Here is a 23,928-nt window from a genome sequence, read left to right as displayed (position 1 = left end):
AATTATTCTACACACAGATCGGTGTAGATTGAATCACAAAGGGTAGCTCTCCTGTCTTGGAACATCTAACACATCAGTATGCAAACCACACAGCATTGCTCGGTATACGCTTGACCCTCTTGTTGTGTTATCTTTTCAACAAGCTTGTATTTGGTGGAAACTATTTACTTTGAATGAAAGAAGTGGTCTCGTCGTAGGTTTGAGAAACTCTCAAACATTTTACTTATACGTTATCTTTGGGTCAAGTGTTGGCAAAGGTTTATCATGCGACACACTCCTAAAATACATGCTTTAAAAATACACAGACACACATAAACACATTTACACATAATAATAATTTATTAAATATACAATCACACACGGACTCCCGGTTGACGCTTGAAACATGGAGGTATAGATAGTATGCGCTTGGCTAAGAAGCTCATAACATTGCCATCCGGAAGTATAACGGACCAACACACAAAACTGTGTGTATCCATGAACGTTTATAGTCGAGTTAAAACAGTTCAGTGAGTATTACTCATAAACGCGGATGGCAAAAAACAAAAACAAAGACCTGAGTAACGTCATCTTCGAACTATCTATAAAAATCCCCCCCCCCCCCCCCCCGCCCCTATTTTTTCAAAATAGAAATTATGGGGCTAATCCAAATTGAATGTCTTTGTCCTTGTATGTCCTACCATGTTCAATGTTCGTGTTTTGTTCAGCGTAAATCGCGTGTCCTTGTTAAGGAAATCAGGTAACCTCCGTGGTATAATTGATAGCAGGACGGACCGGTAATCAGAGGGTCTGAGGTTCGATCGCCTGTTTAAGCAGGCTGATTTTTTTTTTTGCGATGGATTTCTTGTGAGTTTAGTGGCACCACACTCGCTTTAGTAGAATCCGAAAGTCCTGGGTTTGAGTCCCGCTCTGAGCGGCGCTGAGTTCAGTTCTTGAAAAAAGGCTAATTACTCACATTCTCTCACCGTACTCGAGTGTAAAATGAGAACTTGGCCGTTAACAGGGTTGCCTATGTCTGAAACACAATTGTAATATCGTCTAACAGGCGTCATAACGTCTCGTCCTACATGTTAAATGTTGCTGTTGGCTTAGGACCCCTTGTAAAGCGCTTTGAGCATATTGAGTAGATAATGCGCTAAATCAAGGTTTTCTTGTGTTTTTTTGGGTATGGTTATTTCTTCATTGTCGGATACGATTTCAAACAAACGATAAATAACTGAACAAGTGTGTATGAAAGGTACCAGAGAAAAAAAAAAAAACATCCCAAAGAATCTGTCTACCTCGACAGGGGATCGAACCTCAGACCTTTTGATTACCGGTCAGACGCGCTACCATAAACCAGTCGAGGTCGACTGATTTTTTTGGATTGTATTTTTTTTTTTTTGTATTTTTCTTTCTTGTTTTGTCTAGCACCTTTCATACACACTTGTTCAGGTATTTATCGTATGTATGAAATCATGTCAGACAAAGAAGAAATAAACGCACACCCCCCCCCCCCTTCACACACACACACACACATACACACACACACACACAAACCTTGATGATTTATAAACGCAATATCTACTAAATATACTCAAAGCGCGTTACACGGGGTCCGAAGCCAACAGCAACATTTAACATGTAGGAGTAGACATTATGGCGCCTGTTAGACGATATTAAAATTTGTTTCCGACATAGGCAACGCTGTTAACGGCCAAGTTCTCATTTTACACTTGAGTACGGTGAGAGAATGTGAGTAATTAGCCTTTTATCAAGGACTGAACTCAGCGCCGCTCAGAGCGGGACTCAAACCCAGGACTTTCGGATCCTACTAAGGCGAGTGTGGTACCGCTAAACTCAGACGATATTAAAATTTGTTTCCGACATGGGCAACGCTGTTAACGACCAGGTACTCCTTTTACATTTACATCAGTGCCTATTCCTTGATTTCTTAATTTGCTTATTTTATACAGACCCATAGAGAATACAGGACCTAGTAGTCTGTGTACAGACCTTGTCAGGTGACTGAAAAATTAGGCCTATGTCATCGATGCGAAGGCAAATAAATGTCATACAAATCATCATCTTCATTGCCTTTTTCACCCTGGGTCAGGGTATAGGCCACAGACAAACAGTTTCCATCCTTCTCTATCCTGAGCTAACTTTTTTTATCTCATTCCATGTCTTACCACTTCTCTGTATATCAGCTTCTTTAATTCTTCTCCATGTTCCTCGTGGCCTTCCCCTTGATCTTCTGACCTGCTGAGGGTTCCAGTCCAATACTTTCTTTGTTATAGTGGAGTCATTCTTTCTAAGCGTGTGTCCAATCCACCTCCATCGGTGGAGTCATTCTTTCTAAGCGTGTGTCCGATCCACCTCCATCGTCTTCTTCCTAATTCATCTCCCACTGGTTTCTGCTGTGTTATTTTCCATATAATACACATCAAACCCGCGCATGTTAATAAATGTCTAATTTTAGTATCAAATTCACCTGTACCAGATTCAGTTGACGAGTAACATAATATATATCATTTATTTGACCTTTTTTTGAGCTTTTTTATATAGCGCAATATCCACTAAATGTGCTCAAAGGGGTCCCTGGCCAACAGCAACATTAAAAATTTAGGACGGGACATGACATGACGCCAGTTTAGGCGATGTTACAAATTTTTTTTGAACAGAGACAACTACTGTAAACAGCCAGGTACTTATTTTACATACGGAGTACGGTGAGAGAATGTGAGTAAAGAGCCTTCTCCAAGGACTCAAAACTATGCGCCGAGATAGGTTCGAAATCCAGGGCCTTCCGATCCGAAGGCGAGTGTCATACCACGAGAACACATAACCGCATTTATTGCCATGCGTAATACCAACAATAATACTAATATATCAAAGCCCGGACACTAATACAATATAGATAGTATGCAGATGACGTCACTCAGGCCTTTGTTATTGTTTTTGCCATCCGCGTTTGTGAGTTGTTCTCACTAAACTTTATTAACCAGACTATAAAAGTTCATGGTTACACAGAGTTTGTGTGTTGGTCCGTTATACTTCCGGATGGCAATGTTGTGAACTCCTTGGCCAAGCGCATTCTATCTATAACATTATACGTGGATATTGAAACCCATCTATCCTGCTATTCAGTGGCAATCAATTTAATCCCATATCACAGACCAATCTATTGACAAATCTTATATTATACCCGGGAAAAAAAATTTGGCCAGAAAACTCGTCCTTCATATTTAATATCCATCGATTAAAATGATCCACATCTTGTCCCAAAAAAAAAAAAAAAAAAAAAAAAAAAAAAAACACTCTCAAACCTGTAACTTCCATAAATCCCAGGTTCGGGAGAATTTTCACAAGATGAGTGAATTTTCGCTAGATGAGTTATTCTAATCGACTGATATATTTGAAGGTTGAGTTTTGTGGCCAAAATTTTTTTAATGTGTTTGTTCAGAGTACTGTAGGAAATAACACAATGTACAGCCTAGTAAAATACACGATTTTACAACGCTGGTACGGGGTAATATCCTTACACAAAACAGATGTTACAGTTACAGTGGGCACATTCGGCTTGATTTACAATTAATTGGGATGTTGAGTTTAACGTTCTGAGGGTTGAAAAGAAAAAAGAACAAAAAAAAAAACTAAGATAAATAATAATAATTATTATTATTATAACAGCTTGAAAATCATAACAATGCTTTTCGCCCACTCAACATAACACACCAAATAAATATGGTGATAGGATATCCCTTTGCTATGCCAAGGGAATGATGGAGACGGCCCCTTCTTTTCCTCCTCCACCTCATTTCCCTCCAGTATCCTCCTCCTCCCCCTTCTCCTCCGCCCCCACTTCCTCCTCCTCCCCCTCCGCTCATTCTTCTTCTTCTTCTTCTTCTTCTTCTTCTTCTTCTTCTTCTTCTTCTTCTTCTTCTTCTTCTTTCTTATTTCTTCTTTTTCTTCTTCCTCCTCTCCCTCCTCCTTTTTCTTCTTCCTCCTCTCCCTATCCTATTCCTCCTCGCTTTTCTCCTCCTCCTCCTCTTTTTTCTCCTCCTCCCCTTCCTTCCTCCTTCCTCCTTCTCCTCCTCCATCTCCTCCTCCTTCCTTCTTCTTCTTCCTCCTCCTCCTCCTTCTTCTTCCTCCTTTCTCCTTCTCCTCCTCCATCTCCTCCTCCTTCCTTCTTCTTCCTCCTCCTCCTCCTCCTGCTCCTCCTCCTCCTTTTTCCTCCTCTCTCCATCTCCTCCTCACAATCTCACATTCTAATTATCCCAACTACAACTCTCCCCCTCCCCAATCCACCCCCACCTATTATTTACATTCGTCTCTTACGTTTTATGAGAACATTCTCTCTCCCTCCACCCCCCCCCCCCTTCCCCACCCTCCCCAACCCCAATCCATCCATCCATCCACGTAATCAAAATCAGAATCTATCCCTGCCATTTCCAGACAAGAGAAAAATCAACACAAACAACATCGTCATCGGGTGTAATGCGTTTAGAAGACATTACGGCTTATCAAGACATAACACGATGTATCGAAGGCGCTATTACACGGATCTTTAAAAAAACAAAACAACAACAACAAAAACAAAAACAAAAACACAAAAACACTACATCATTGAGAATGAACCCATTAACCTAGCGTTCTCTCTATTTCTTTCTTTTTCTTTTTTTTTTACAGCATTCTTCTTTGTTTTACATCGAAAAAAAAGAAAATACAACGGCACGTGACATGGTGGTATGGTCTTTGCTTCGTACCCGAAAGGTATCTACCATCAACTGTGGGGTAATTTTGCCTTAAGTGGTAACTTTGCTTCTGTGAATTTTGAGCATTTTGAGTCATCTCACCATCAAAGGAAAAAATAAACACAAAGCTAAAAATACACTAATAATATTGGTTCAATATTAAAGAGGCACCAGTTTGAAACGTTCAACGGGTTGGGGACAGCTGATGTCCTGGGAAAGTTTGTTAGTGACGGTGGTTTTCCGATGCCTTCCGTCATTGTTATTAGAAGAATTTAAATTCTAAATTAATTCACTCAACCCTAACACCGACTATAGCCGTAGTTTACCCGGGTTACTTTTACCCCATGCATATTTATTAGACAAATTATAGGCGTAGAATCAAAGCTGATGCTTTTAGTTTTTACATGTTAATGGTAGTTGAATAAAACTATCTATGTACATGCTCATTTTAATACATTTTGAAAAATAGCAAAAAAATCTCTAGGATTGAGTGAGTTAAGGAGAAGAGACGGAATAGAAAAGTTGGTAACATCTGGGATGATCGAAGGAAAGAGAGCTAGAGGAAGACAAAGAATGACTTATCTAAATAACCTAAGAATGGCCAAATTAATGTGACTTAAAAAGCAACACAGATTTCATGCGCACCGCAGAGGATCGTGATTCGTGGAGAAGACCGCTTACCGGCAACGTACTCAAGAGTACAAGCCACGATGGATGATGATGATGATTAAAGAGGCGAAGTTTCCCCTGTAGGCAAAGTTAACCAATTTGACGATACCGAGTTCGACTTACTGCCCGTCCGCGCTGTGTGGAGTTGTGCAAGTCACCTCTACAAGCCTTAGCTCATTTTTGCGGCGCTGCCCTGCGGCTGAAGCTGCCTCGGTTATTCCAGTCTTCTATTGGAATTGATTTTAAAGACAAATTTCCCTATGGGGTGAATAAAGGGATTTTTTTTCACGCTATAGAAACCGGATAAACTCCGGCTCCATGCGCCAAAAGTCTCAGAAGGATTTTTTTTTTTTGTTTACACGGCATTTCAGTTTCAGATTGGGATTTTTTTTTTCTAAAGGCGGGCTGATGGGATGGGGAGGCATTGCACTGTGGCTAACGCCTGGGTTATTCCAGTCTTCTCTTGGAATAGATTCTAAAGACAAGTTTCCCTATGGGATGAAATAAGGGAATTTTTTTTTATTTTCACGCTATAGTTACCGGATAAATTCCGGCTCCTTGGGCCAAATGGCTCCGAAGGGCTATTATTTTTTTTTTTTTACACGGCAGTTGACAGGTCAATGATTGGGTTTTTTCTAAAGGCGGGCAGAAAAGTAATGCACTCTGGCCGAGGAACAGGGAGGCATCAGTCAGGATTGTTATTCTCATCGATACGTGATGAGTGATGACGTAATATATTATGAGAGTTCGTGTACACAACAGGGTCTTCTAGATAAATTACATTCTTTGCGGCTATGTGCTCTTGTGGTATGACACTCGCTTTCGGATCGGAAGGTCCTGGGTTCGAGCCTTGCTCGCTCAGTGCATAGTAGAGTCCATGGAAAAGGCTCTTTACTCAAATTTTCTCACTGTACTCAGGTGTAAAATGAGTACCTGGCCGTTAACAGTGTTGTAACTGCTCTCGGAAAAAAAATGTAATATTATCGCCGAGCAGGCGTCATGTCTCGTTCTACATGTTACGTGTTGCTATTGGCCAGGGACCCTTTGTAAAGAGCATGGAGCACGTTTAGTGGATATTGCGCTATATAAATGCTTTACTGTAGGATAAGTCAGATATATATAAAAAGAAAAAAAGAAAAATAGGTAGGATCAGTAAAAACAAAAATAGATGGATCGATAGACCCAAGGAAAAAAATAATAAGACGCTGAACTCGTTATCGTGTCTGGTCTAATGATAAAAAAGAGAGAAAGTAAAGCCGTACTGATAGAGGTGAGTGAACGGCCGGGGGACAATTATATAAATAAAATAAAATAAATAAAAAATTAAAATTCCCTTGCGTTTAGTTTATAAACTTTAGAGAGGGGAATGAATATCATATTTCAGGTTGTTGAATACCAATCATTCATATTTTTGTCCAGTTTAACTTTCATTTGACTTTTTAGAATCTGGTTCCTCCCGACATAATACCGTTTTGACACGTTGGGTCACAAATAAACAGAAACACTGATGTTTTTGGTTAGAGCCCCGCTCAGCGCATAGTTCAGTCATTGGAAAAGGCTCTTTTCTCACATTCTCTCACCGTATTCAGGTGTAAAATGATTACCTTGCCGTTAACAGTGGTGTTTCTGTCGGAAATAATTGTATTGTAAGATCGCCTAGCAGGCGTCGTGTTCGTTCTATATATTACGTGTTGCTGTTGATCAGGAACCCCTTATAAAGCACTTTGAGCCATTTTCGTGAGCATTGCGCTATATAAAAGCTCAAGTTGTTTGCTGTTTTTGTTATGTCATAATTGAATATTTTGACCAAAAAGGGATAGGCAACAGAGATATGTATTTCAATCGTTATGGTTTTTTTTTTTAATCTGACAAAGGGCAAATCCCGAAACGTCCACATTTTCTCGCTTCGTTCGAAACGTCCATTCCATTTTAATACTGTTTTTTAGGGGGCAGCGTGGCTCAGCAGTACAGTCTTTGCTTCGTATCTGAAAGGTACCGAGTTCGTCACCCGCCGCTGCGTTGTGTGGCCTTGAGCAAGACATTTCGTCCAAGCTCGAGTTACGTTGATTCACTGTGCTGACGCCTGGGTTATTCCAGTCTTCCCTTGGAATAGACCCAAGAGACAAATTCCTCTTTGGAATGAATAATGGTAACTGTATTTATTTATATATTTAATTATTTAATTATTTATTGATTCATCCATTTATATATTCATCGAGCTTCAAACAGCCACACTAGAATTACTTTTGGACGGTATAATAAATGTCAACTTCAGCCTTTAAACCGTGCTACACAATACTGGTTTGACACGATGGGTCATTTATGTAGAATTCCTAACGAGCAACGAGGTTCTTTGACAACAATCTGACAAAATGAGCTGGGAAGTAGGCCAAATTAGGACGACATCCTAACCCCATTATCCCAATGGTTCAAGTAATCGATTACCGACGCTAATCTCATCACGATACGTCTGCCGGGAGTCAGATTTACCTCATTAGACCGGTCACTTCTGGCAAATGGTGTTTTTTGCAGTGACGTCACCAACTCCTCCTCCTTCTCTTCCCCCCCCCTCCTCCTCCTCCTGCTCTTCCTCTTCCTTCTCCTCTTCTTTCTCCTCCTTCTCCTCCTCTTCTTTCTCCTCCTTCTCCTCCTCTTCTTCTTCTTCTTCTTCTTCTTCTTCTTCTTCTTCTTCTTCTTCTTCTTCTTCTTCTTCTTCTTCTTCTTCTTCTTCTTCTTCTTCATCATCATCATCATCATCATTATCATCATCAACTTCTTCTCTTCCTCTTCCTAAAAAAATAAATAAATATAAACTAAAATAAAACCAACAACCCAAACCCAGATCTGAAGAGAACGCGGTATTATTTAGAATGCTGTCATAAGGAATCGAAGAAAGACACACAAAAAATAGTTGTATTCTTGATGAATGAATTGACGGCGACGCTATCAGCTTGTCAAGATAAGAAAAGATATTCGATTACTCTGTTAATGGAATAGGTATCGTTTTAATGACTACATTGGTGGGCGGCCAATTTGCCCATGCTCTGTTTTTCGCGTATCCAACTTATCGGCAAAATTATTATTTTGTGTCTTTTAGTGAAGCTAAATCTAAATAACAGTTGGGCGTTCAGTAATGTACAAAAATGGGAAAGAAAATAAACAAGAAAAGAATAAAATTCAAAACCGAAAATGTTTCATGCTCGAACTCCTTCTTCATGTGAAGTGTTACCATTGTTATTAGTAGTTGTGTGTCCTGAACCACAGCCATCGTAAACTTATAGTCTGACACTAGGACTTATAGTTTGACGTAAGCCAAAATCTTCTGTATTTAGCATTTTGTTGGGATTTTTTTTCTTGCTTTCGCTTTTTAAAGAGCTGCTATATACATCATTTAAAGTCGACAGTAAAGGTGGTAGAGCACTCACTTCACACGCAAAGGGACCGAGATCGAACCCGGGTGCAGTCGAGATTTTTTTTCTGACCCCCCCCCCCCCCCGGACCCCCTACCCCTGTTCTTCCAGCCGTGAATGAGTAGCTGAGTCTGTTTTATTTGGCGACAGGACTTTGCGATAGACTAGCGTCCTATCCGAAGGATAGCAAGCAATTGCTATTGTCCGTTTCATGCTACAGAAACCGGGACAAACTTTCATTCTTTAAAGAGCTGTGATATTCATCTTTAACACTCCATAGTTACTTGTTATAATGAATGGAGATGGCGCCACTCACATCTTTGTTTTTTGTTGTTGTTTTTTTTTAAACTGCCAGTATTGAAGCAATACCTTTACCAATGATGAGATTGACGTCACTGATCACGTTGTTATTGTTTTACGACACCCAGTTTGGCGATTAGTTCTCACTGAATTATAAAAATGATTTTATGTAAGGTTTGTTTCATATGGCGGGCAGAATTTTGTGGGTATTTTTCAGAAGTGCATACCATAAATTCACTTTTAAGTTGTTGATTGTAGATTTTATCTGAGGTGGAGTTGGATGGGGGGGTCTGTGTGTGTGTGGGGGGGGGGGGCGGCGGCGGCGCGCGGCGGCGGAAGGGGGGGGGGGGGCGGCGGAAGGGGGGGGGGCGGCGGAAGGGGGGGGGGGGGGGTTGGAGTAATTGATAGAAGTTTCGGGTTGATGGATCGAAATGACATGGTTTGTGACACTGTGAATCTTCAGTGGTAAGCAGATGTAGAGGGTTGAAGTTGAGGGTGGGGAGGGGCGGGGGCACACACACACACACACACACACACACAGAGAGAGAGAAAGAGAGAGAGAGAGAGAGAGAGAGAGAGAGAGAGAGAGAGAGATGGACGGATGGATGGATAAATAAATAGATAAATAACAAGGTAGGTAGGTAGTTAGTAACAAGGTAGGTAGATAGGTCTACAAAAGGAAACAGAGAGAGAGAGAGAGAGAGAGAGAGAGAGAGAGAGAGAGAGAGAGAGAGAGATAGAGAGAAAGAGAGATAGAGACAGATTGGGGAGAGATAGAGAGAGAGATAGAGACAGATTGGGGAGGGAGAGAGAGAGAGATTGGGCAGAGATAGAGAGAGAGAGATTGGGCAGAGATAGAGAGAGAGAGATTGGCAGAGATAGAGAGAGAGAGAGAGAGAGATTGGGGAGAGGGGGAGAGAGAGAGATAGAGAGAGAGATAGAGAGAGAGAGCGAGATTGGGGAGGGATAGAGAGAGTGAGAGATAGAGAGAGACAGATTGGGGAGAGATAGAGAGAGAGAGAGAGATTGGGCAGAGATAGAGAGAGAGAAAGATAGAGACATATCGGGGAGAGGGGGAGAGAGAGAGTGAGAGAGATAGAGAGAGATAGTGAGGGAGAGATTGGGGAGGGATAGAAAGGGAGAAAGAGAGAGAGAGAGAGAGAGAGAGAGAGAGAGAGAGAGAGAGAGAGAGAGAGATCTTAACACCCATAAACAAAAGTCACATGATAACACAATAATATTATGTGCTGATCGATTACCGTTCTTATCTTTTCGAGGCATGTTGTCCAATCAGCAATAATTTTCCTTCCTAATAATTTATTCTCTAATCTCTCTATAATATGAAACAAGTGTTTATTTTCTTCCACTCCACGCTTGCAATTGGACACGGCAGATGGATCGCTGCTTCGCTCAGAAACAATAATGGAACCTGCTGTGTTGATAGACAAACACGACAGCAGTCACGTGACAAAACGCCCCATCTTCATTTTGACTTGTAAACTAAACAAAAACAAAAGCAAACAAAGAAAAAAAACAACAACCAAAAACAACAAAAAAAAACCCCAAAAAAACAAAACAACAACAAACAAACAAAAAAAAAACAACAAACTTTTCATTTATTATGTGCGGCTATGTGGTCCAGTGTTATGTCACTCGCTTTCGGATCGGAGGGTCATGGGTTCTATCTAGCCTCGCTCGGCGCATAGTTGAGTCCTTGAAAAAGGATCTTTACACACATTCTCTCACCGAACTCATGTGTAAAACGAGTATCTGGCCGAAAAAGAAAATGTAATATCGCCTTACAGGTATCATGTGTCGTTCTGTATATTAAATGTAGCTAGGGACCCTTTGTAAAGCGCCTTGCACACGTTTAGTGGATATTGACTTTGTATCAGCTCAATTTTCTTAATTCTGAGGAGTGCGTTTTTCATAGATTTATTTCCGTTACTTGTGAATGCTATTCGAAGGATAACTTGGACATAACATTCATCGCGTGCGGCTATGTGGTCTTGTAGTATGACACTCGCTTTTTGAGCGGAAGGTCCCGAGTTCGAAGCCGCGCTCGGCGCATAGTTGAGTCCGTGGAAAAGGCTCTTTACTCACATTCTCTCACCGTACTCAGGTGTAAAATAAGTACCTGGCCGTTAACAGAGTTGTCTCTGTCGGATAAAAAATTGTAATATCGCCTAACAGGCGTCATGTTTCGTTCTACATGTTACATATTGCTGTTGGTCAGGGAGCCTTTGTAAAGCGCTTTGAGCACATTAACTAACTCAACCCTAACACCGACTATATCCGTAGTTTACCCGGGTTACTTTTACCCCATACCTATTTATTACATTTTTATGAGGCAAATTATAGGCGTAGAATTAAAGCTATTTTTTTTAGTTTTTGCATGTTAATACTAGTTGAATAAAACTATCCATGCACATGCTCGTCTTCAATACTTTTTCTCCCAATTTTGAAAAGTAGCAAAAATCTCTAGGATAGAATGTGAGTTAAGTGGATATTGCGCTATATAATAAGCTCAAAAAGTTCAATCTAATAACTCGTTTTGCCAATCAGTGGGAAAAAATGCCTTGGGTCAGTGTACAGCAAGGCTGGGGTGATTACTTACACTCCATACAACATTATATACACTATCGAATGTTGGCAACAATGGGATTCAGTAGTCTGATGTCACGCCGCCCGGCAACGGCGGCCATCTTGGTTCTAAACAAAGAAAATTATTACTTTTTATTCTTCGTGCTGGCTAGAACGTTTCATTCCCTTTTCATATGCCTTGTGATCAGAATGTGTAAAAGTCAAAACATGATCAAATTTATGGGTTTTTTTTTTCCTCTGGAAACGCTTTTATGCTCGCCGGAGAAATAATTCAGACGGGCGTCCGCCATTGTTCCGATAGTTTAGAGCCAGTGTTACTAAGTTACCATGAGTCATTAGGAAGGAAGTGACGTTACGACTGTTGAAGAGTATTATTGATGGTGATAGCCTATCAATGTTCATAGAACTGACTCCGATTAGAAAATCAGGAAAGCTGAAAGTGAGCTTGATTAACTCACGACTCACGAAAAACTGGAAAGAGATTGAAGAAGTTCTAAGCAAAGACACTATCCGCCTGAAATAATATTCTGATAGATGGTACCTAAATATGAATACTACCAAATCAGTATCCACATACTTCCACTTGAATAATCGAGAGGCAACAAAAGAACTGAAGATCACAGCCGGTAACTCAATACTACCCCCAAACCCCAATCCTAAATACCTTGGCATTACATTGGATAGACAACTAAACTATCGCAAACACATTGAAGGAACAGCAAATAAAATCGCAAAAAGAAACAGCCTGGTGAGAAAACTCGCAACTACCACCTGGGGAGCCTCACCACAGGTGCTGAGAACGTCTGCTTTTGTGTGGGAGAATACTGTGCCCCTGTTTGGATGAAGAGCCCACGTGTAAATCGCATTGTCATCCGATTAAGAGAATCAATAAGAATTATAACAGGATGCCTCAAGTCAACTCCAACTCAGTGGCTCCCAACACTGAGCGGCATTGCACCACCAAGTTTAAGACGACAAGATGCTAATCAAAGAATTGACGAAGCCACAGACAACATTCCCATAAAATCAATCGTAAAGGGGGCACCTTCAACAACTAGACTTAAATCAAGAAGACCTTTCCACCTAACAAAAATGGCAGACTTCAGTGTTGAGGAAAACTGGAGAGAAATGTGGAGCAGTGAAACACCAAAAGGAGGAAACATCATTAAAGATCCAACCAAAACAGTGCCTGCATTCAATAACGCCAGGAAATACTGGATTTCCTCAAACCGCCTCTTAACTGGATATGGCAGAACTGCATCAAATATGTGCAGATGGAAACTTGGAAACAGTGATACCTGCCAGAAATTACAGGCAGCCACAGAGACCAGCGATCACATCGTCCTCTACTGTCCAGTCACTAAACTTGAAGGTGGCTACGAAACCATCCTTAGGGCGAAGGAAGACTTTAGAAGCTGGGCTGACGAAATTCATTTGGAGGTGTAGCCATACGCAACTACTACTACTCACTTCTCAATCCTAGAGTTTTTTGCTCCTTTTCAAAATTGAAAAAAAAATGAATTAAAAATGAGCATGTACATAGAATAATTTTATTGAACTACCATTAACATGTAAACACTAAAAACATTAGCTTTGATAATGTAATTTGTCTCAAAAAAGGTAATAAATAGGCATGGAGTAAAAGTAACCCGGGTAAACTACGGATATAGTCGGTGTTAGGGTTGAGTGAGTTAATAATTTCACTCGAACCAGGGACCTAGAGGCTCGGAGGCGAGTGTCAAATCACAAAACCACAACAACAATAAAATCTGCACAAATCGCTAAACTTATAAAAAAAATTTTCTTAACACGAGTCTTCTTTTGGAGTCTCGGCTTTAACAGACTGGTGGTTGGGGGGGGGGGGGGGGTAATTAAATCAATATGATCTCTCTTTAGTCCTTCAGAACCATCACTGGGCCCATGGAGCTGAAGTTTATCCCGGTTTCTATAGCGGGAAACGGACAATAGCAATTGCTTGCTATTCTTTGGATAGGACAATAAATAGTCAATCGCAAAATCAATATAATACGAATGTTAAAATTTCTGGACAAAATGAAAAACGAAAAAAAATCCTTTTGACAGTGTACAGCGTGCTGTGGTGATAGCTAGCAACAGAACAATACTAATATAGAACAATACTAAACTAGAACATATTCATGCCGTACTCTAGAAATACAAACACGTATTTAAACTTTTGGCCAGAAAACTCGTCTTTCGACTATCCATCAATTGAAATGGGCCTCATTATGGCAATGACTCTCAAAAACTGGCACTTTTTAATATAGTCCCAGTTTTGAGAATGTTTGAAAAAAAGGAAAGTCATTTTAATCGATCGATATTCGAAGGGCGAGTTTTCTGGCCAAAATTTTTAAATAGGTGTTTTTCCAGAGTATGGCTGTGTATAGAATGTTGGCAACAACTGATGAGGACCTATTATTGTTCATCGAAGTCAGATTGGGGGAATCGGAAATCTGAAAAGCTAGGTTGATTAACGTTCCCCGACGTGATAGTGGGGGCTGGGGGGGGGGGGGGGGGGGGGGGGGGGACACGGCGGGAGGGCAAGCCAAGACGCAGAAATAATAAATTAATCATGACAGACAGATGGCCGGGGAAAATGGCATTGCTTACTAGTGCAAGATAATTATTGTCAACAGCAAAACAAATGATAGAAAATGGGCAAATGATATATTATATGTGTTGTGTCCCGCTGCTGCCATTGAACGGTATGATGCCGCCTGGTGTGCAGGGTATTGGGAAAGTGACTTGAAAACTGCCGCCTGGTGTGCAGGGTATTGGGAAAGTGACTTGAAAACTAAGAAAAGAGTGAAATGGGAAAGGCTTGGGATGGAAACTGTAAAAAACAATGGAAGTTTCGGGTCGAAACCCTTCGTCAGCAAGACAATGATAAAAGGAAATTTGAAATCTCTCTCTACTTGAAATTCTAAAATGATCAGGGATTTTATTTTTTATTTTCTTACTTTAGAAAATGTTTTATTTAACTTCTAGAAAAGAAAAAAAACAACATAAACTATTTCTCTCTCTCTCTCTCTCTCTCTCTCTCTCTCTCTCTCTCTCTCTCTCTCTCTCCCTCTTCTATCTCTCTCTCCCTCTTCTATCTCTCTCTCCCCCCTCCTCTCTCTTTGTCTAACTCCCCCCCCCACACACACACACTTATCTCTCTCTCTCTCTCTCTCTCTCTCTCTCTCTCTCTCTCTCTCTCTCTCTCTCTCTCTCTCTCTCTCTCTCTCTCTATCTATCTATCTATCTATCTATCTGCTTTCTATCTCTTTTAGGTGATCTCAAACTAAGTACTTTGTTTATGTGCACATCAGTGTGAGCTTCTATCTTTGCTCTAGTCATGATGCGTGCAAAGTGCATGCTTATCGTGTTCAATATGCATGCAGGTCAATGCCCTCAAGATTGCTATGACACAGGCCCGTGTTTATGTGTGTTCATGTGTGTTTGTGTGTGTAACGGATATTTACTCAAGCTATAAAAACTGCGTCATTACCATAGGCGAGAAAGACCGTAGCACAGACGACGAGATGGACCGAAGCCATTAGCCATCGTTAAAATAATATAGATAGTATGCGCTTGGCTAAGAAGCTCACAACATTGCCATCCGGAAGTAAAACGCAACAACACACAAAACTGTGTGTAACCATGAACGTTTATAGATAGCCAAGCGCATTCTATCTATAGTCTTGATAATCGATAGAATGCGCTTGGCCAAGGAGTTCACAACATTGCCATCCGGAAGTATAACGGACCAACACACAAACTCTGTGTAACCATGAACTTTTATAGTCTGGTTAATACAGTTTAGTGAGAACAACTCACAAACGCGGATGGCAAGAACAATAACAAAGGCCTGAGTGACGTCATCTGCATACTATCTATAATGGAAGGATAAAAGGCCCCCACTCTGTCTCCCAATAATAAAAGTTTTCTATAAATAAAAAAAAAAATAGAAAAAGAAAGATACAAAAATCTTTTGAGCAATTTAAATAGGCCAATATCTACTTACCGCACTCCATGCGCTTTACAGTGGGTCCCAAGCCAAGAACAATATTTAACAATATTACATTTTTTTTTCGGACAGAGACAACGTTGGTAACGCCTAGATAGGTACTCATTTTACCCACTGAGTACGGTGAGACGCATAGACGCATAGACCTGGACTCGAACCCAAGACCTTCCGATCCGAAGGCGAGTGAGTGTCATAATATGTGACTGTCTTTTTTTTTTTTTAATCTGGCGAAAGTAAAATTGACGAGGGACGAACTCGGTCGCCCTCAAAACACAAAAAGTTATTGACCCAGGATTTTCATGTCGCCGTTGAGAGGGTAAATAATATCTGTATAGACGAGAACGCCTTTTACTAGCTTGTGAGGTGTCACTCAAATTTTTTTTTAAAATGAAATCCTCATAGTATTTGTCTGTGTGTGTGTGTGTGTGTGTGTGTGTGTGTGTGTCTATATATATATTATATATGTGTGTGTGTGTGTGTGTGAGGGGGGAGGGGCGAAGTGGCCGAGTGGTGGTATTGTATCGTCACTCGGAAGGTCCCGGGTTCGAGCCCCGGTTCAGGCACTTTCATATTGTTGTTTTTTTTTTTAATTGGGCAATATTATTAACTCCCAATTTATTGCTCACTTGGACAATATGGGTGATTCCCGTTGACATCAGACCTCTTGTTTGATGGATTATCTATATTCCTTTGCCTACCACATTATCTCATTCGTCTGAAGTTTTCATTTATCCTGTTTTGTTGATAAAGGGGAAACCCGAAACGTCCAATTTATATGTTTTCGTATATTACATTGAACCTTACATTCAATTAATTTCACATTGTTATTCATTTCTTCGAGCTTGGAGCACCAGTATTTTTAGATTATATTTCCTCGTGGAATGCCAAGGCGACGATATCTTATGATTCTTGTTCGGAAGGCATAATGTTTATTTTTTTTCAGAGAGAGAGAGAGAAAGAGAGAGAGAGAGAGAGAGAGAGAGAGAGAGAGAGAGAGAGAGAGAGAGAGAGAGAGAGAGAGAGATGAAAATATACCGATGGAGAATAAACTGGTCGGAAAATGCTGGGTAGTCGAGCGATATGCAAACACAATCCCTCCTCTCTTTTCATGCTAAAGTCATTACTGACGTATTCTGAAGAAGAAAAAAAATTGGCCAGAAAACTCGTCCTTCAAATATCGACCAATTAAAATGACCCTCATCTTGGCCAAAACTCTCAAACCTGGGCGTCAGGAACGTCCAAAGTTTGAGAGATTTTGATAGGCTAAAATCTATTTTAATCGATCGATAGTTGAAGGACGAGGTATCTGGCCAAAATTTTTAAAATGTGTTTTTTTTTTCAGAGGACGGCTTAACATAATATGCAAATTTATTCAAACCTCTAAAATGGTTTTTGAAATCTGAAAACGCTGAAACCGACGTGTACTTATTTTCAGGTCTGATAACCCAATTCCTAATGGATTCTTTGTTGTAATGGAAATCTCAAAAAAATAACGCAAAATATTGTCCATTACAACAATGTTAAACTCGGCCCATAAGTGGGTTCGAATGTCAGACCTTAATATTTGTACACGTCGGCTGAAACCATGAGGATATTTCATAGCTTTTTAAACGAGCAGCTTATAACGCAACACCAAAAAATGGTAATGTTTAGTCATCTGACCCCAAATAAAGGACTAGCTACATAGAAATATATCAGTATTATCATCATCATCATCATTATTATTATTATTATTATTATTATTATTATTATTATTATTATTATTATTATTATTATTATTATTATTATTATCATTATTATTATCATTATCATTATCATTTCATTATTATTATTATTATTATTATTATTATTATTATTATTATTATTATTATTATTATTATGAATTAATGTGAATATAATTGTGTCGTCCAGATAGTGATCGCCTATGTCTGAATGATAATGAAATAATGCTGGGGGAAGTTGGGACTTCAGCCCGATAAAACCGCTCAATGAAGCATAAATTATATTATATTAATCAGGAAACTGCAACACTCCGGGAAAAACTCGTATGTAAAAATTTGGCCAGAAACAGAAAACTCGTCATTCAGATAATATTGAATGATATAAATGACCTTAATCTGGGCAATATCTCTAAAACCTGGGACTTTGCGAAGCCTTCAAGAATATAAATTTTGAGAATTTTTCCAAAGACGAGGGTCATTTAAATCGATCGATATTTGAAGAACGAGTTTTCTGGCCAAATTTTTAATAAAGAGTTTGTTCCAATGTATTAACTGGTTAATATGAAATTACAGCTTCATCAGTGGCGCGTACAACGTAAATATTTCAACGGGCGGCTGAGCATCGTAGAAACGATACAGCGTTACAATAGTATTATGTTCAGTCAGCACGAAGTAAAGTAACAACTACGCCGCCGTACTCGGACAAAAAAAAATCCATATTTAAAAATTTGGCAGAAAACTAGTCTTTCAAATATTGACCGATTTAAATGACCCTCATCTTGGCAAAAAGGTTTTGGTTGTTGTTCTTTTTTTTTTTTGCCAAGACGAGGGTAATTTAAATCGTCTTAAAAATTTCTGGTTGTTTCAGCTTGTTGATATCAAATTATGTGACTCTAGGGTTTTCAAATTTATTTCTTGCTGACAGTCGAATCATGATCTTTGCAACAGTAAGGTGATGGTCTGAACCAATGTCTGCGCCTCGTCTAGCTCGTACATCTAGTAATGAGCTTCTGTACCGTAGTCTCACCATGACATGGTCTATTTGGTTTTCTGTCTGATGATCTGGAGACACCAGCAGTAAAATCAGTAGCCGGGTCGTATTCAAACACAGAGAAACTCCAATCACTTATTGACCAATTTGTGTCGTTGACCACGATCACTGCTCTTTAACAGAACACAGCAATTTTTGATGACTGATTGTGATATGGAATAGGGTTCAACAGTTGTGACGTCACTCTCCTAATAATGACACATAGTAGCTGGTTCTAAACTATCGGAACAATGGCGGACGCCATTATCTCCATCACCGGCGAGATGAAATACTTCTCCGACAAGCATAAAAGGGTATCCAGAGGAGAAAAAGATTATAAATCTGATCATGTTTAGACTTTTATACATTCTGATCACATGAAATGTGAAAATTTTTTAGCCAACATGAAGAATAGAAAGTACCAATTTTCTTTATTTAGAACCAAGCTGCTGGTTGCTGGGCGGACGTGACATCAGAGAATTGAATCCTATTAACTTCTAATCCATCGTGGAAACTAATAGACACTTTGATAATCACGCCTCTCGGACAGTCGTCATAATGTAAACAATGGCAGTGACTGATTAACATCGCGAACTTCACGGGTTTTACTATCGATGGTATGTGTCTAAGTAAAACCGCTTCATCAATAGAACCAACACAGAAAACTATGTGTAAATTTAAACGTTTATAATATGATCGAGAAAATCGTGTTTGGCAGCATCAAAACAATAAAATGAAAGATTGCTCGAAGTTGACGTCACTCGGGTCTTTGTTATTGTTTTTGCCATCCGCGTTTATGAGTAATTCTTACTTAAATGTATTAACCAGACTATAAAAGTTAATGGTTACAGAGTTTTGTGCGTTGGTCCGTTATACTTCCGGATGGCAATGTTATGAGCTTCTTAGCCAAGCGCATACTATCTATAAACATTCAACGATGTTCGACCGTGGCCTTCGTAAAGTTACATAAGGATGGCCACGGTTCGACCGAGCAAGTGTGAAGGTGTGTCACAAATCCCATGTTTTGATTGGTCCAAAATCTACTGGTTAATTATATCCCACAGAGCCACCCACAGTTTATCTCAAAATCTGTCGTGTTGAAAAAAACAGTAAGATTGATTTCTCCGCTTTGGAGAAGACGCAACGCGATATTTAGGTCAAAGTCACGAAAAATGGAGTCTATTAATCCCCCCCCCCCCAAATAAAAATAAATAAAAATAAAATAAGTTAATAAATAAAATAATCCATTATTTTCGAATGACAAGGGCCGTGACAAACGAAGCTGTGACTGCCTTATTTTCGAATCAATAAGAACAGTGACAGAAATCTAATCTACGAGAATAATGGCCGAGAATGGCTACTAGCAGTCTAAAGTAGTGATAAAAGGACATTGTCACGGTTTCTAGAACTAAGTAATCGATAAAAGCGCCCAGCAAGACGGTGTGTTTTTGTCTTGATAATCAAATTTTCGTCGTCATGACCTCTTCCTCTTCACGAGCCGAATAATTCTTGTTACCATTGCAATTCCATCAATCAGACTATGATAAAATGGCAGTGACATTCATTGGTCGAACCAACCGTCAGTCCAACTATTCAATCAACCATCCATCCATCCATTCATCTATGCAATCATCCATCCATCCATCCATCCATCCATCCATCCATCCCTATATCCATCCATTTATCCACCCATATATCCATCGACCCATCCATCCATTTATCCATCCATCCATTCATCTATGCAATCATCCATCTATCCATCCATCCACACATCCCTCTATCCATCCATTTATCCACCCATACATCCATCGACCCATCCATCAATTTATCCATCAATCCATTCATCTATGCTGCCATCCATCCATCCATCCATCCACCCATCCCTCTATACAATCACCCATCCATCCATCCATCCATCCATCCAATCACCCATCCACCCATCCATCAAACCTTCGTGATATCTACACATCCATCTATTCATTCCAGACCCCCACACTTCATCTACACGGAAAGTACAAACACTCCCACGAAAAGAACAAATATTTGGATAACGAAATTATATCGTGGTTCGATACAGCTTGCCTTCAACTCAGTTTGTCTCTCTCTCTCTCTCTCTCTCTCTCTCTCTCTCTCTCTCTCTCTCTCTCTCTCTCTCTCTCTCTCTCTCTCTCTCTCTCTATCTATCTATCTATCTATCTATCTATCTCTCTCTCTCTCTCTCGCTCTCACTCTCTCTTCCCCCCTCTCTCTCTCTCTCTCACACACACTCTCTCTCGATCTCTTTCCCCTCTTTCCTCCTTTTCTCCTTGTCTCTCTTTTTACACAAAAACGCTCACACACACACACACACATACACATGCACACACACTCTCTCTTTCTTTCTCCGTATCTATCTATCTATCTATCTATCTATCTATCTATCTCTCTCTCTCTATCTATATATATATATCTCTCTCTATCTATCTATCTATCTATCTATCTATCTATCTATCTATCTATCTATCTATCTATCTATCTATCTATCTATCTATCTATCTTCTCTCTATCTATCTATCTATCTATCTATCTATCTATCTATCTATCTATCTATCTATCTATCTATTTATTTATCTATCTATCTATCTATCTATCTATCTATCTATCTATCTATCTATCTATCTATCTATCTAAGTTAAGTAATACAATGTACATTTTACAATGATTTCAACACTTCTGTTTCCCCGACCGCAAACCTAAGTTTCAAATTACATTTCGTCAGGTAACGATAAGTGTGAGTGTGACTCAAAGACATCAGATTAAAACAAACATCGGAACGAGAAAGTTCAGACAATACTCAACCTGCTGATGTTACGCGAACACGGCATTTTGTGGTTTGTTTTGGTTTGTGTATACACAAACACGCTCTTGATTTGAGGTTCACAAGATTTTCAGTTTATTTTTCCAGAAGTGAAACGATGCTTGCATGACTTTGAGGAAATATCAGAGCGTAGGTAAAGGCAAGGAGAGTAAATCAGGCATGCAGTGCAATATTTGAAATTCCATATATCGAGACGCTCGCTGTGCGCTTGGCTAAGAAACTCAAAACATTGCCGTCCGGAAATATAACGGTCCTACACACAAAACAATGTTGTGTAACCTTGATCGCTTCTTTCTGGTTAATAAATACACTTTAGTGTAAATTACTAATAAACACGGATGGCAAAAACCAATAACAAAGACCTGAGTGATGTCAACGTCATTCTATCTATAGATAGAACGAAGATAACGTCATTCCGGCTTTGTATTTGGCTTTTGCCATCCGTGTTTATGAGTAATTCTCACTAAACTGTATCTTCCAGACTATAAAAGTTTAGTTACACGCAGTTTTGTATGTCGGTTCGTTATACTTCCGGATGGCAATGTTGTGATCTTCTAAGCCAAGCGCATACTATCTATACGTCCAAACTCTCAAATACGTAACGTCAACTAGGGTAAATTTGCATCAAGGGGAAACTTTGCCTCTTGAATTTTGGACCAAAAAGAGTTAGGTCTAGTTCAGTTCTGTGGCCAATACCGCCAGGAAATACTGGATTTCCTCAAACCGCCTCTTAACTGCATCAAATATGTGCAGATGGAAATTTGGAAACAGTGATACCTGCCAGAAATGTCAGGCAGCCCCAGAGACCAGCGATCACATCGTCCTCAACTGTCCAGTCACTAAACTTGAAGGTGGCTACGAAACCATCCTTAGGGCGGAGGAAGACTTTAAAAGCTGGTTTGACGAAATTCATTTGGAGGTGTAGCCATACGCTACTACTACTACTACTACTACTACTACTACTACTACTACTACTACTACTTCTACGTCTACTTCTACTACTACTACTACTACTACTACTACTACTACTACTACTACTACTACTACTACTACTTCTACTTCTACTACTACTACTACTACTACTACTACTACTACTACTACTACTACTACTACTACTACTACTACTTCTACTACTACTACTACTACTACTACTACTACTACTACTACTATACTACTACTACTACTACTACTACTACTACTCCTATTTCTGTGGCAATTATTTCCTTTGATAAAGTTTAAAGTCTTTTAACGAGTACAATAACTACAACAACAAAGCTGAGTGAGACGACTCAAAATGCTCCAAATTCACAGAGGCAAAGCTTCCCCTTGAGGCAAAGTTACCCCACTGATAGTATTTAGAATGTGGGTTAGAAAACTCGTATCGAATAATATTATGATGAACCTCATCTTGCTCTTGCAAAAAATAAAAAAAAAATCAAACCTGGGACTTCCGATACAATATAAATGCTCGTTATCACGTAAGTTGGGGAGTGGGGATCTTGTCGGTAACTTCCCTCCTTGCAGTCAATCACGACATAGTATAGATAGTAAGAGCTTGGCTAAGAAGTTCACAACATTGCCATCCGGAAGTATAACGGACCGACAGACAAAACTGTGTTTAACCATGATCGTTTATAAGTCTGGTTAATACAGTTCAGTGAGAATTACTCATAAACGCGGATGGCAAAAAACAATAACAAAGACCTGAGTGACGTCATCTTCGAACGATCTATCTTTCTAAGTAAAGAGGAAATTTCACGACGATGAAATGAAGTACAAGAGGCATAAAGATAAAAAAGAAAATAATAATAGTGAATAACCAGTATACAACAATTCTCTGCAAAAACCCATATTTTAAAATTTGGCCAGAAAACTCGTCCTTCAAATATCGATCGATTTAAATGACCCTTATCTTGGCAAAACAAAAAAAAAAAACCCTCATACTTCGCGATGTCCCAGGTTTGTATGTGTGTGTGTGTGTTTGTTTGTTTTTCCAAGATGAGGGTCATTTAAATCGATCGAAATTTGAAGGACGAGTTTTCTGGCCAAATTTTAAAATATGGGGTTTTCCAGAGTAATGCAGTACCTATACGTCTTCATGCGTCAACTGCCTTCTTTCCGGATAAATGGCCAATGCAATTTGTTCCCGACGTAACATAACTAATTCTCATCACACCCCCCCCCCCTCCCCTCCCCTCCATCCCCCCCCCCCCCAATCCACCCCTCTTCTATAAAACTACTCACCATTATCATCATCAAGCTTCCCCCTTCCCCCTCCCCCCCCCCCACACACACATACACACACACACTCACACACACACACATACACACACAACCCCTACCCAAATGCTCCCCCCAAAGACATTACAATGTTTTCGCACATATCGATCCGAACTGTAATGAAGAACAGCCAGAGTAATTTCCGTTAACCCCTGCTAGCTGCCGCCCCCCCCCCCCCCCCCACCCCCATCCTCCTCCTACCCCCAACCCCCTCGCATCATTTCAATTCCAAACCTTCTTCAGCTCTTTTCTATCCATCTCACTTTTCTCCTTTTTTTTACTTTTACAATT

At 39.8% G+C, this 23,928-nt stretch overlaps 1 protein-coding gene across 4 annotated transcripts in view; it reads right to left on the bottom strand.

Annotated features, from left to right (window-relative positions):
* The window catches only part of LOC144962697 (neuronal calcium sensor 2-like), a 289,403-nt gene that overhangs the window by 44,091 nt on the left and 221,384 nt on the right, over window positions 1–23,928 (bottom strand). Inside the window, exon 1 of one of the 4 annotated variants that reach the window (XM_078895857.1) lies at window positions 16,785–16,884. The exons of the other annotated variants lie outside the window; for them this stretch is intronic. The gene's annotated coding sequence lies outside the window, so the exon portion shown is untranslated. Of the gene's footprint in view, window positions 1–16,784; window positions 16,885–23,928 lie in introns of those variants that run through there. 4 annotated transcript variants of the gene reach the window in all.

The sequence above is a fragment of the Berghia stephanieae genome, chromosome 1, assembly GCF_034508935.2.
Source record: "Berghia stephanieae isolate SIO BIC M18660-M18661 chromosome 1, UCSD_Bste_1.3, whole genome shotgun sequence".
NCBI lineage: Eukaryota > Metazoa > Mollusca > Gastropoda > Nudibranchia > Aeolidiidae > Berghia > Berghia stephanieae.
The sequence above is the reverse complement of the archived record's forward strand: the minus strand, read 5'-3'. Positions and strand labels throughout refer to the sequence as shown.